The 15927-nt window shown below is 39.5% G+C and overlaps 1 protein-coding gene across 1 annotated transcript in view; it reads right to left on the reverse strand.

The window, feature by feature from the left end:
* LOC106606985 (zinc finger protein 850-like) overlaps positions 1-15724 on the reverse strand; it is an 898172-nt gene extending 882448 nt beyond the window's left edge. The window contains exon 1 of the mRNA XM_045711835.1: positions 15580-15724. The gene's annotated coding sequence lies outside the window, so the exon portion shown is untranslated. The remainder of the gene's footprint in view (positions 1-15579) is intronic.
* Positions 15725-15927: the final 203 nt, after the last annotated feature.

Consider the following 15927-nt stretch of genomic DNA (forward strand, 5'->3'; position numbering starts at 1 on the left):
AAAATGCTTCACCTCCTGTCAACAATTTAAAAACAAGAAAAAACACATATTTCTAAATAATAATATACAATCTTATTAGTTTTCTCCTTTTTCTTTCTAGAATCCTAAAACTAATTTTGAAATTATAATCAACTACAATGCTCAATGCTTACCCTTCTACAATATGAACATGGTGTCTACTGACTGTCAACAATTAAAAAATAACAAATATTTTTCCCCCACTAGCTTCTAGAACTCTCGTCCCCTTGGAACGAGCCCAAACAAAACTAATCTCCAATACGGAAAAACGTGCAGTCATAATAAATTGTGATCCATGGCAAAGCACTGGCTAAATGCAAAACACAAATCTTTTTGACTGCCCAGCCTTGAGACAATCAGAAACCAAGTTGTCCTTACCACAGACATGTCTGATTTCAAGAGGAAACTCCTGCAATATCCGTAGTAACTTTCCACCTCACTGCAGAGCTTCTCTCTCTTTTCAGGGTTCACTAGATAGGTATCTTGTTGGATCGGGGCCCAGTCCCCAATGTCATGCTCTAGTACATTTGGTTTGACACATCTGAGAATGAACCCTGATATTCTAAAAGCAGGGCAGCAATGTCAATATAATTGTACCCAAAAATTGTCAGTTGGTTGCATAAATAATTATGATTACTAAATCTTACATGAATATTAAACATGGAATATAAAAACCAAATGTACACCCCTTTGTTAATATGTATTAGCAATAATTCACTTAATGGTGAGGCATGGAATAATAAAAAATGTATCTTTTGTCAGGCTGAATGTTGGAAATATGAGGTGATTTGAGTCATGCTTCTTCAGTAGTGGAATAAAGACATTTAGCACTTGAATGTTGTAAATAAATACTGGAGTGATGTAGGATTGTTCATATAATTGATTATAGACCAATTTATTGTACTGCGACTATGTGTATAGGCTGCAAGTATGTTGATATTCAATTGTTTTCTTTTCAACTTTCACTTTCAACTAAAACCAAACTTATATTGAATGTCGGCAAAGTCTTATTTTCAACGACATTTTGCTAGGTGAGATCCCCAATGTCACAGTTAACGTGTCCAAATCAATAGTCCAAATGCAGAAAAAGTTTGTGATAAATTGAAAACCTAAACATAAAATGTACTATCTACACAAACATCTGCCACAATAATCGTATTACTTGTATTTACTTATACAAGCACCTTATAAACTGCACAAGCACCAAAAACGCTGTTGTTTTGACAAGTAGCAATAAATCACTGATATCGATTAGGGGGGAAATCAGGTTGTACGTGCTGTTGAAACTAACACAACTAAAAAAAACACATGAAAATGGGAGATATCTTTTACCTCACTGGTTAGAGGACAACCTGCAGAAGACAGTGAGCTACATTTTGGAGAGATGCATTTCAATTTAGTGGGCCGCTAAATAAAGGAACGCAACACTTATTTCTCATCACTCATCGATATCATGTTGAAATCAATTGTGTGAGAGGAGGGAGATGAGGTTGCACGTCCTGTTAAAAGTAACAGCTAAAAACCACATGGAATCTGGGAATAATGTGTACATCACTGGTTAGAGGACAATTTGTAGAAAACAGCTGGCTACATTTTGAAGTGGTGCATTTTGATTCCAGTGGGTCACCAACGTGGTAAGTGTAACAACTTTTTGTGTTAGTCACTTTTTGTTAAATCTCATAAATAGTACTCTTCCATTTCAGAGCCTGGATTTTCCCCCTGAGGCTAATATCCATATCATTTTGAAATCAATAGAACAGGGGGCAAACGTTCAGGGTTCTACATTGTGACATCATTAAAATTCTCCTACTACAATGTTAAAACATTCTACATTGTACATTATTTCATTGATATCATGAAACAACTGCATGTATTTTCTGATATTTGATCAGAGATTGTTTATCAGAGTATCTATTCCCACATTGATAACAGCTATGAGGTTTCTCTCCTGTGTGTTCTATGGTGTACCTTCAGACCACAGGAACTAACAAACCCCTTCCCACATTGATCACAGCTAAAAGATTTCTCTCCTGTGTGTGTTCCATGGTGTACCTTCAGACTGCTAGAAAGAACAAAACTCTTCCTACATAGAGTATAGCTGTATGATTTCTCTCTTGTGTGTGTTCTCTGATGTGATATCAGGCTTCTTGACTCAGTAAAACTCTTTCCACATTGATTACAGCTAAAAGCTTTCTCTCCTGTGTGTGTTATCTGGTGTTTCTTCTTCCCTGTGGATCTCTGCTGGTGTTTCTTGAGGTGTTCTGACCTGGAGAGACTCTTCTCAGCCTCTTCATCATCATGATGTTGCTGAGGATCCCCAGAGGATCCACGACTGTCCCGCCTCTCTCCTGTGTGAACAACAAAGTCAGACAGCTGGTTAAATGCCCACAACAGCAGATATCCACTGTTTATTTGAGGTAAAAAAGGGATGACCAGAGAGTACCCATGAAGTTGTACAACAATTGACAAGACTATCTTAAGACAGTCAAGACCTAAGCAGTGTGCCAGATGACTTTTGGCCTCCAATATAGGCCCCTTTCTGTGTTTGCTAAAATTGCAGCAATGCACACGCAATTTGGTTGTAGAAACTCCTCCATTCTAATGAGGAAACCGCTAGTTATGGCTGTAGTATATCTGGTAATGAGGAAACCACTAGTTATGGATGTAGTATATCTGGTAATGAGGAAACCGCTAGTTATGGCTGTAGTATATCTGGTAATGAGGAAACCACTAGTTATGGATGTAGTATATCTGGTAATGAGGAAACCACTAGTTATGGATGTAGTATATCTGGTAATGAGGAAACCACTAGTTATGGATGTAGTATATCTGGTAATGAGGAAACCACTAGTTATGGATGTAGTATATCTGGTAATGAGGAAACCACTAGTTATGGATGTAGTATATCTGGTAATGAGGAAACCACTAGTTATGGATGTAGTATATCTGGTAATGAGGAAACCACTAGTTATGGATGTAGTATATCTGGTAATGAGGAAACCACTAGTTATGGATGTAGTATATCTGGTAATGAGGAAACCACTAGTTATGGATGTAGTATATCTGGTAATGAGGAAACCACTAGTTATGGATGTAGTATGGATGAAGTATATCTGGTAATGAGGAATCCACTAGTTATGGATGTAGTATGGATGAAGTATATCTGGTAATGAGGAATCCACTAGTTATGGATGTAGTATATCTGGTAATGAGGAAACCACTAGTTATGGATGTAGTATATCTGGTAATGAGGAAGCCACTAGTTATTGATGTAGTATATCTGGTAATGAGGAAGCCACTAGTTATGGATGTAGTATATCTGGTAATGAGGAAACCACTAGTTATGGATGTAGTATATCTGGTAATGAGGAAACTGCTAGTTATGGATGTAGTATATCTGCTAATGAGGAAACCACTAGTTATGGATGTAGTATATCTGGTAATGAGGAAACCACTAGTTATGGATGTAGTATATCTGGTAATGAGGAAACCGCTAGTTATGGATGTAGTATATCTGGTAATGAGGAAACCGCTAGTTATGGATGTAGTATATCTGGTAATGAGGAAACCGCTAGTTATGGATGTAGTATATCTGGTAATGAGGAAACCGCTAGTTATGGATGTAGTATATCTGGTAATGAGGAAACCACAAGTTATGGATGTAGTATGGATGAAGTATATCTGGTAATGAGGAATCCACTAGTTATGGATGTAGTATATCTGGTAATGAGGAAACCACTAGTTATGGATGTAGTATATCTGGTAATGAGGAAACCGCAAGTTATGGATGTAGTATATCTGGTAATGAGGAAACCATTAGTTATGGATGTAGTATATCTGGTAATGAGGAAACCACTAGTTATGGATGTAGTATATCTGGTAATGAGGAAACCACTAGTTATGGATGTAGTATATCTGGTAATGAGGAAACCACTAGTTATGGATGTAGTATATCTGGTAATGAGGAAACCGCTAGTTATGGATGTAGTATATCTGGTAATGAGGAAACCGCTAGTTATGGATGTAGTATATCTGGTAATGAGGAAACCGCTAGTTATGGATGTAGTATATCTGGTAATGAGGAAACAACTAGTTATGGATGTAGTATATCTGGTAATGAGGAAACCACTAGTTATGGATGTAGTATGGATGAAGTATATCTGGTAATGAGGAATACACTAGTTATGGATGTAGTATATCTGGTAATGAGGAAACCACTAGTTATGGATGTAGTATATCTGGAAATGAGGAAACCACTAGTTATGGATGTGGTATATCTGGTAATGAGGAAACCACTAGTTATGGATGTAGTATATCTGGTAATGAGGAAACCACTAGTTATGGATGTAGTATATCTGGTAATGAGGAAGCCACTAGTTATGGATGTAGTATATCTGGTAATGAGGAAACCACTAGTTATGGATGTAGTATATCTGGTAATGAGGAAACCACTAGTTATGGATGTAGTATATCTGGTAATGAGGAAACCACTAGTTATGGATGTAGTATATCTGGTAATGAGGAAGCCACTAGTTATGGATGTAGTATATCTGGTAATGAGGAAACCACTAGTTATGGATGTAGTATATCTGGTAATGAGGAAACCACTAGTTATGGATGTAGTATATCTGGTAATGAGGAAACCACTAGTTATGGATGTAGTATATCTGGTAATGAGGAAACCACTAGTTATGGATGTAGTATGGATGAAGTATATCTGGTAATGAGGAATCCACTAGTTATGGATGTAGTATATCTGGTAATGAGGAAACCACTAGTTATGGATGTAGTATATCTGGTAATGAGGAAGCCACTAGTTATGGATGTAGTATATCTGGTAATGAGGAAGCCACTAGTTATGGATGTAGTATATCTGGTAATAAGGAAACCACTAGTTATGGATGTAGTATATCTGGTAATGAGGAAACCACTAGTTATGGATGTAGTATGGATGAAGTATATCTGGTAATGAGGAATCCACTAGTTATGGATGTAGTATATCTGGTAATGAGGAAACCACTAGTTATGGATGTAGTATATCTGGTAATGAGGAAGCCACTAGTTATGGATGTAGTATATCTGGTAATGAGGAAGCCACTAGTTATGGATGTAGTATATCTGGTAATGAGGAAACCGCTAGTTATGGATGTAGTATATCTGGTAATGAGGAAACCACTAGTTATGGATGTAGTATAACTGGTAATGAGGAAACCACTAGTTATGGATGTAGTATATCTGGTAATGAGGAAACCACTAGTTATGGATGTAGTATATCTGGTAATGAGGAAACCACAAGTTATGGATGAGGTAGTTTTTCACAATATATTCTGAATATTACAGCGCACCATCAGTGCAAGATCAGGAGTGCTTCTCAAGGAAACTCACATTAAGCTCTGTGTCTATTCACTAATTCACCACCGTGGGGGAAAACTCAGGGGAGTTCTCATAGGCTGACAGCAAAAATAGCCTCCATTTCCAGGTTGCTTATGAGTGCAATTCACATTATTTTGGATTATAATTGTAAGGCTCGTTTGAATGTCCTGCTTAATAAAATGTTTGTTTTATTGTTGCAAATCAAGTGCTTTATACGTAAAAAACATTTCTACCAGTAAAATGTTATTTGGCTAGCTTTGCCATCAGCCTGACAATGAGGGTTTGTTCACTAAGTGTTTAACAAATTGGCCCATAACTTCACCTAACAACAACATAGACCTATAGGACCCATAACTTCACCTAACAACAACATAGACCTACTGTAGGACACATAACTTCCCCTAACATTAACATAGACCTACTGTAGGACACATAACTTCACCTAACAACAACATAGACCTACTGTAGGACCCATAACTTCACCTAACAATAATATAGACCTAGGACTATATATTTAATATTTCAGGTGAAACAAGGAAACTAAAATGTCTGTCATGACATTTCATAACCTGATAATTTTGTGAATAATCCCACTAGGCTACTCTGTAATGTGTTGTCATTCTAAATGTCCTGAATAAAGGAAAATAGCTCTGTGTGTTGTACAATAGCCTATCCATCAAGGAACATTTCTCTACACATTATGAGCTAAGTATCTCTGTGTCCAAACAGACTGACGAGACCCTACAGTAAATCAAGCAGACAATAACACATTATAAACATCAATTTGTTAGGGATGTTGGATCCAACATGGAGCACGGCATAACTGTCTTTACCAGAGTAATGAATGAAGAAGCACTTTGGTTGTTGTTGCATGCATAGAAATGCTTGCATACCAGTGGTTGTATCTCTCTAGGTCATGCCAGTAGGTTACAGCAGGTTGTATCTCTCTAGGTCATGCCAGTAGGCTACAGTAGGTTGTATCTCTCTAGGTCATGCCAGTAGGCTACAGTAGGTTGTATCTCTCTAGGTCATGCCAGTAGGTTACAGTAGGTTGTATCTCTCTAGGTCATGCCAGTAGGCTACAGTAGGTTGTATCTCTCTAGGTCATGCCAGTAGACTACAGTAGGTTGTATCTCTCTAGATCACGCCAGTAGGCTACAGTAGGTTGTAACTCTCTAGGTCATGCCAGTAGGCTACAGTAGGTTGTAACTCTCTAGGTCATGCCAGTAGGCTACAGTAGGTTGTATCTCTCTAGGTCATGCCAGTAGGTTACAGTAGGTTGTAACTCTCTAGGTCATGCCAGTAGGTTGTAACTCTCTAGGTCATGCCAGTAGGCTACAGTAGGTTGTAACTCTCTAGGTCATGCCAGTAGGTTACGGTAGGTTGTAACTCTCTAGGTCATGCCAGTAGGTTACAGTAGGTTGTAACTCTCTAGGTTATGCCAGTAGACTACAGTAGGTTGTATCCAAGTGGAAACAATTGTCATCCCAATGTGGAAAGTGTCGAATTTGGTCAACAACAAAATGAATGGCGTATTTGCTACTTGAGGTTTACTTGATCCAACAGAAGTTTCGTAATGATAAAGTTGTTATGTGGACACTTGACATACCGACAACTTTGATAAAAACACTATAGGGTTTGTCTCCAGATCGCTATGCATATTCATGCTAGTAGCTTTGCATCTCTCTCCATTGAATACAGGCGGTTGACGTCAACAACCCTCTCATAGAATATAAACAACAGATTACAATAATAAGATGTATCCACCAATCCAAAGACAGGATAGGTGGGAGCGAGACAACACACAGTGCCGCTTTGTGGACAACGACTCCCCTTGTTAGGACGGAGAGACATCTTGTCAGTATATCCATAATCTTTGGTGTAGCCAACCCAACTCTCACATGGCTCTATTGGGGGGAACGGTGTGTAGTAAAACATCACTACATTAATATCACTACATGCCGTGGCCCCCCAGTCTGCGGTCAGCAGATAGACCCTTCTCAAATATATATGTTAAGTCACTTTTTGGAAACGGAACGGAGAAAACAAGGGGTAGCTTGTTCTCTACGTCGTCTGATTCTAGACATATCAGTCATCATCCCAGGGCCCTCCGTTGAAGAGGTATTGACGAGCCAACTCCGAATATCCAAAGTTAAAAACTAATTGAAGGCGGTACTTACTGGTGTTAATCAGATCTCCTATCTCCTCCTCATCATCATCTTTCAATGTGACAGTAATCTCTCCTTCCTTCTTCACTCCAAAAACGACATCCTCCCCTTCCACCCCTTCTTCCACAGTAACGTCCCCTTCCTTCATCTTTCACTGTAACAGCCTCACCCTCTACTTCTTGTTTTACTGTAACATCCTCCTCTTCCTTCTCCTCTTTCACGACAATGTTCATCCCCAGAGCTTCTTTCTCCGTCCAGCAGACTTCCTCTTCTTTAACAGGAGGGGAGTAGTTTAGGGAGCTCATGGTCGGGGATGTTAGCTAGCTAGCTATCATTAGCGACTAGGCTAATGCTAACTTAACTAGCCAGCTACTATAGCTGACTAATAAAAAATAACGTAATATTAAATTAAATAGGTTAACAAGTAGATACGACAGAAGTGTGTCTAAAACACAGTAGCTAATATAGACCGAAAGCGTATAAATAGCTTGAATCTTTCGGCTATGTTGGCTAGCAAGCTACCGAGGTGGTTGACGAGCTGTTTATGAAGAACCGTCCACTAGATTATACGTCACGCTGGCAGCATCGCCTGAAAGACGCACATCGCCGTCTGCTGACTGGAGGGAAACGCAGTTGAGAGAAATATTTTATTTTTAGATAAAGTTTAAATGTATTTAATTAACTTTTTTTTAAACTTTAATTTACAGTGCATTCGGAAAGTATTCAGACCCCATGACTTTTTCCACATTTTGTCACGTTTCAGCCTCATTCTAAAATGGATTAAATAGAAAATGTTGCTCATCAATCTACACACAATACCCCATAATGACAAAGCGAAAGCAACTTTTTAGAAATTATCGGAAATTTATTACAAATAAAAAACTAAAATACCTTATTTACATAAGTATTCAGACCCTTTGCTATGAGACATATTACGGACATATTCAATCTCTCTCTCCCTATTCCAGTCTACTGTCCCCACATGCTTCAAGATGTCCACCATTGTTCCTGTACCCAATATATATATATTTATTATTTAACCTTTATTTAACTAGGCAAGTCAGTTAAGAACAAATTATTTATTTACAATGACGGCCTACCCTGGCCAAACCCGGACGACACAGGGCCAATTGTGCGCTGCCCTATGGGACTCCCAATCACGGCCGGATGTGATTCAGCCTGGATTCGAACCAGGGACTGTAGTGATGAATCTTGCACTGAGATGCAGTGCCTTAAACCATTGCACCACTCGGGAGCCCGGAAAGCAAAGGTAACTGAACTAAATGACTATCGCCCCGTAGCACTCACTTCCGTCATCATGAAGTGCTTTGAGAGACTAGTCAAGGATCATATCACCTCTACCTTACCTGATACCCTAGACCCACTTCAATTTGCTTACCGCCTCAATAGATCCACAGACGAGGCAATCACACTGCACACTGCCCTATCCCATCTGGACAAGAAGAATACCTATGTAAGAATGCTGTTCATTGACTATAGCTCAGCATTCAACACCATAGTAAGTCTCCAAGCTCTTCATTAAGCTTGAGGCCCTGGGTCTGAACCCTGCCATGTGTAACAGGGTCCTGGACTTCCTGACGGGCCGCCCTCAGGTGGTGAAGATAGGAGAAAACACCTCCACTTCACTGATACCCACAAGGAAGGGTACTCAGCCCCCTCCTGTACTTCCTGTTCACCATGACTGCGTGGCCACGCAAGCCTCAATCATCAAGTTTGAAGACGACACAACAGTAGTAGGCCAGATGACCAGCAATGATGAGAGCCTACAGGGAGGAAGTGAGGGCCCTGGGAGTATGGTGCCAGGAAAATAACCTCTCGCCCAACGTCAACAAAACAAAGGAGATGATCATGGACTTCAGATAACAGCAGAGGGAGCACCCCCCTATCCACATCGATGGGACGCAGTGGAGAAGGTGGAAAGATTAAAGTTCATCATTGTACACATCACTGACAAACTGAAATGGTCCACCCACACAGAAATGTGGTGAAGAAGGCGCAACAGCGACTTTTCAACCTCAGGAGGCTGAAGAAATTTGGCTTGGCAACTAAAACCCTCACAAACTTTTATAGATGCACAATTGAGAGCATCCTGTCAGGCTGTATCACCGCCTGGTACGGCAACTGATAATGCCTGCAACTGCACCCCCCCGGTGATGCGGTCTGCCCAACGCATCACTGGGGGCAAACTACCTGCTCTCCAGGACATCTACAGCACCCGATTTCACAGGAAGGCCAAGAAGATCATCAAGGACAACAACCACCCGAGATGGTCGATGGTCACTATGAAAGCACTCCAGAGTTCCTCTGTGGAGATGGGAGAGCCTTCCAGAAGGACACCATCTCCGCAGCACTCCACCAATCAGGCCTTGATGGTCCAGTGGCCAGATGGAAGCCACTCCTCAGTAAAAGGCACAACATTCTAATTAAAAAGGTACACTGTATTTAAAGGGATGGCTTAAGATGGAATGTACTGAAAACCCTATTGAAATTAAAACTCCATGAGAAAATATGTTGGCCAACAAGCGTGAGGGTTATCAGCCGTTTAATGATATGTATTCAGAGTGCCCAAGGTAGGTATGCAGAGCACGAAATTAGTGTGTAGGCAAAGCATACATTCCTAAATGGGGATCGGCCCCAGTCTCCTGATAAAACACAGAGCCCTCCTCCTACAGCAATTTCATGCTCATTTTGAGAAAGTGGCACTACAGTCTCCTGGTAAAAAAATACTTTGCCAAAAAACCCATGCAAAGTGCTGGAAGTGTGTTGATTTTATGGATCTACTTTTGATGAAATAAGGAAAATATTCAATTTACTTTTAGGGAAGAAATTGTACAATAAAACCGGAATAAACGTTAAAATCCCCACTTGCTCCTTGATTATCGATAAAAATTCTGGGCATTCAACAAAACATATAGTGTCCTCTATTACTCTGGGTACAGCCTACCTCTGAAAGCAATCTGCACAAACCTGGTCACATTCGACATATCAACATTTTGCCATATAGCCAGTTGGCAGGCATGCTGTAACGTCTCTTTTGTCAGTCAACATGTTTAAACACAACTGTTACAGTGGCTTAAATGAAGGAATGGAACACTATTAGATTCTATATAGAGGAAAGGATGGAATGGAACACTATTAGATTCTAAATAGAGGAAAGGATAGAATGGAACACTATTAGATTCTAAATAGAGGAAAGGATGGAATGGAACACTATTAGATTCTATATAGAGGAAAGGATGGAATGGAACACTATTAGATTCTAAATAGAGGAAAGGATGGAATGGAACACTATTAGATTCTAAATAGAGGAAAGGATGGAATGGAACACTATTAGATTCTAAATAGAGGAAAGGATGGAATGGAACACTATTAGATTCTATATAGAGGAAAGGATGGAATGGAACACTATTAGATTCTAAATAGAGGAAAGGATGGAATGGAACACTATTAGATTCTAAAGAGAGGAAACGATGGAATGGAACACTATTAGATTCTTATCCCAACTATATAGTGAACAACATTTAGGGGTTTACACTGGCATTCAATCAATCTTAAGTTCATAATCAAAGCATCATATTTTTTAAACTATTTTAATCCGATTTTCGACATGATCATTTCTTGAGATGGAAAAAAAATGTTGACCTATTTTTCAGTATGTTTTCATTCATACAATATGATTTAATGTAGCATGAACAAAAACACAATTTCTCAATCAAAAACATAAGTCAGAACACAGCCTCTCTATTCTCTCATGTGATTTCAGGTCCTCTGACTGGGAAAATGTATTTTCACAATGAGAGCAGTGGTATGTCTTATCATCCTGTGTATTAGTATGTTGGAAAGGCTTTTCTCCTGTGTGTGTTCTCTCATGCTTTTTCAAGCTCCCTAACCGGGTAAAAGTCTTTTCACATCGGGAACATTTGTAAGGTGTTTCTCCTGAGTGTATTCTCTCATGCGCTTTCAGGCTCCCTTGATGGGTAAAACTCTTTTCACAATTGGAACAGTGGTAAGGCTTTTCTCCTGTGTGTATTCTCTCATGCTCCTTCAGGCTCGCATACCACCTAAAATTCCTTCCACAGTGGGAACAGTGGTACGGCTTCTCACCAGAGTGAATTCTCTTATGTATTTTCAGGTTCCCTAACCCAGTTAATATCTTTCCACACTGAGAGCAGTGGTAGGTCTTCCTATCTTCTGTGTGTATTTCTTCATGTTGTTTCAGGTACCGTAACTGGGTAAACCTCTTTCCACACTGGGAACATTGGAAACTCTTTTCTCTTGTGTGTGTCCTCTCATGCTCTTTTAGGTTCCCTAACTTGGTAAAACTCTTTCCACAGTGGAAGCAATCGTAAGGGTTTTCTCCTGTATGCGTTCTGTCATGTACTTTGAGGTTCCTTAACCACTTAAAACTCTTTCCACACTGGGAACAGTGGTGTTGTCTCGCTGGTTTGGGCGTCTCTGGGTCTGGTTCCCCTGAAGGAGTCTCCCCGCTGTCAGAGTGACAGTCTGGTCCCTCTCCTACCAAAGACAAACAGAGTATTAAGTTAAATACTAAACAGAGAACTGAATTAAACCTCCATGAAATAAAACTGTCTTCCTGTGAGGCAAGATTCCTCAAAAACCTGAAGTCAGTTTTCAGAACATTCCATAGTTTAATAAAAACTTGGTGGCCGCACTAATAATAATAATAATAATAATAATGTAGAACATAAAATCTAATCTTGCTCTCATGTTTATAGCAGAGCTCTATAATAGGGAAAGGGAAAGGGGGAAACCTAGTGAACTGAATGGATTCAACTGAAATGTGTGTTCTGTATTTAACCCAACCCCTCTGAATCAGAGAGGTGTGGGGGGCTGCCTTAATAGACATCCACGTCATCGGCAGCCAGGGAACAGTGGGTTAACTTCCTTGCTCAGGGGCAGAATGACAGCTTTTTGCCTTGTCAGCTCGGGGATTTGATCCAGCAACCTCTCGTTTACTGGCTCCTACCTGCCAGGCTACATAATGTTGTATTTTAGGCTGAACAGAGCTCTATAATAATAGATAATGTCATGTTTATAGGCTGAGCACAGCTCTATAATAATAGACAATGTCATGTTTATAGGCTGAGCAGTGCTCTATAATAATAGATAATGTCATGTTATAGGCTGAACAGAGCTCTATAATAATAGATAATGTCATGTTTATAGGCTGAGCACAGCTCTATAATAATAGATAATGTCATGTTTATAGGCTGAGCAGAGCTCTATAATAATAGATAATGTCATGTTTATAGGCTGAACAGAGCTCTATAATAATAGATAATGTCATGTTTATAGGCTGAGCACAGCTCTATAATAATAGATAATGTCATGTTTATAGGCTGAGCAGTGCTCTATAATAATAGATAATGTCATGTTATAGGCTGTATTTGATCCAATGTAAATAACATTTTGTTGGTGGCCCACTTCATCTCTAAAGTAATAATTACCATCTTTTCTAAATGATAATTCTTTAGTTCAGCCTTTCCTTAAAATGGCTATTTTATTTTATGTTTTTTTGTAGACTTACAAACGTTTGCTAATATGTTCAGTCTCCCCAAAACGCTTGTCCTTTTGCTAATATGTTCAGTCTCCCCAAAACGCTTGTCCTTTTGCTAATATGTTCAGTCTCCCCAAAACGCTTGTCCTTTTGCTAATATGTTCAGTCTCCCCAAAACGCTTGTCCTTTTGCTAATATGTTCAGTCTCCCAAAACACTTGTCCTTTTGCTAATATGTTCAGTCTCCCCAAAACGCTTGTCCTTTTGCTAATATGTTCAGTCTCCCCAAAACGCTTGTCCTTTTGCTAATATGTTCAGTCTCCCCAAAACGCTTGTCCTTTTGCTAATATGTTCAGTCTCCCCAAAACACTTGTCCTTTTGCTAATATGTTCAGTCTCCCCATAACACGTGTCCATTTCATTTCAATAATGCTTCTTATTTTATGTATTTCTCCAACATTATTTAGAAATCTGCGTTTTGCGAGTATACACACTCCACGCAAGGTCTACAATAGACACACGTCAAAAGTTTCATTTGTAACTTGTTTGCCATTCTGTGAGACAATTAAGTTGTGATTTTGTGGTGGGAGGGACTCTGATGGTATACACATGTTACAGTTCAGCAATAAGGCCCGAGGAAGTGTGGTATATGGCCAATATAGCATGGTTAAAGACTGTCCTTATGCACAACACAGAGTGCCTGGGTACAGCCCTTAGCCGTGGTATATTGGCCATATATCACAAACCCGAGGTGGCTTATTGCTATTATAAATTGGTTACCAAAGTAATTAGAATAGTAAAAATACATGTTTTGTCATACCCGTGGTATACGGCCTGATATACCACGGCTGTCAGCCAATCAGCATTCAGGGCTTTAATCACCCATTTTAAAATGTAGCTTTAACATTATATTATAACATAAATTCCTATAGTACAGAACAACATTTTCAAGTATAGAATTTCAGTATGCTGCTGTCGTGTCTTTGGGGGTACCATTAAACTGAAGATATGTTTATCAATTAGCTCCCTGTAATTATTATCACACGATTAAACTGATTAATCGTTTAATTGTAATTAACTAGGAGATCGGGGCACCAAGGAGAATATTCAGATTACCAAGCTATAATTTTCCTAATATAACTTTCCTGTACTATAATATTCTATTCTATTATAGTATAGGCAGATTATCTTCTAGTTTAAATGGTGTATTTACCTCTAGTCCAGTCTCATTCCAAACGTCGTAAATTGTTGTATCTGCACGAACCCAGTCTTTACTAAAATCATCCATACATCAATCACCCAGTCTTTACTAAAATCATCCATACATCTTAAAACCATTTATTTACTACACTAAGTAATTAACAGAAAAACATACAAACAGTAATTATCGTCACAAAGGATTGGTATAGGAATGGGGATTTGTGGGCTAAACAGGCAGGTCGGCCTGTTGAACAATGGATCATAAAAGGTCAGCTGTGGCAGTTACACAGAGTTCATTAATATTAACAATTGACAATTGAAGGCTCACTCATTCGGGAACAATTGCAATCAATATATATTTACGCTCATGTGTCGTCGTGATCCTTGTTCGAGAGTTCTGTTCTGTTGGGGAGTTTTGTCCGCGTTCTCTCTCTCTCTCTCGGTTAGAATGGATCTTTCAGAGCGACATTCATTAATGTCGTCATCGAATGGTTGTTTCGTTGGTCTTCGCGTTCGAAGATATCATTTACTTAGCTGCAGACTAATAATTAATATCAAAGACTTGTTCTTATTCTGTCGGTATCAATAGTCTAAAAGTTAACCACGTGGTATGGTTCACTTTCAGTAGAATACTTGGACGGTCAACCTATTGGCCCACTTCTCGCAATGGAGTGGGGGCCTGGTCTCAAGAAATGTAAATCAGGGGGTGTTTTATAGTGCCCATAGAACAGGCTTGTCAAATGACGCCTGGTCCTGTATGGGTCCCTGGGGGCGTGCCTATGACTGAGTTAGATTTGGTTACAGAAATACAATTCTATCACATTACATCAGTACAATAGCATCTCAATGTCTTACAAAAGCTTTATCCTTATTAATACATTCCATACACCCATATGATGCAAGTCTGAGTCTATTATATAAACAGTTTTATGGTAATATGGCTATATTGTCTCCTCTGAGTATCACAAAATTGTACCAAGCGGATCAGTTCGTAGCTGGATTCTTCACCAATCTTCCATACCTTCTCCAGCACACACAAAATGTCGCTTGGCTCTCCAATTCTATGAGTTGGAAGAATTTCCTGTGTCTCTCTATGGGCCATGTGGCCAGAGACTCTCCTGGAATTTTAGAGTTTTTACAACCCTTTACACACAGGGTGGATTGGGGGGGAGTCAACTGTCCTCCCTGTACCAAAAGAGGCCAACGTCATGACACTGCTTTAAAAGAACACATTCGTTCAAAACCTTTGCACAGTTAGAGCCCGTTTTTAAGACAGTACTTACTGATGGTAATCAGATCTCCTGCCTCCTCTGTCAATATGACCGTTATCTCTCCCGGTTTCTCCTCCTTCACTTCAAAAACTACATCCTCCTCTTTCACCTCTTCCTCTTCTTTTACTGTAACATCCTCTTCCTCTTTCACTCTGAACTCGTCTTTCTCTTCATCTTTCACTGTAACAGCCTCACCCTCTACTTCTTGTTTTACTGTGACATCCTCCTCTTCCTTCTCCTCTTTCACGACAACGTTCAGCCACAGACCCTCTTTCTCCGTCCAGCAGACCTCCTCTTCTTTAGCAGGCGAGGAATACATCAGTGAGCTCATGGTCGGAGATGTTAGCTAGCTAGCTAGTT

The sequence above is a fragment of the Salmo salar genome, chromosome ssa02, assembly GCF_905237065.1.
Source record: "Salmo salar chromosome ssa02, Ssal_v3.1, whole genome shotgun sequence".
Taxonomy (NCBI): Eukaryota; Metazoa; Chordata; class Actinopteri; order Salmoniformes; family Salmonidae; genus Salmo; species Salmo salar.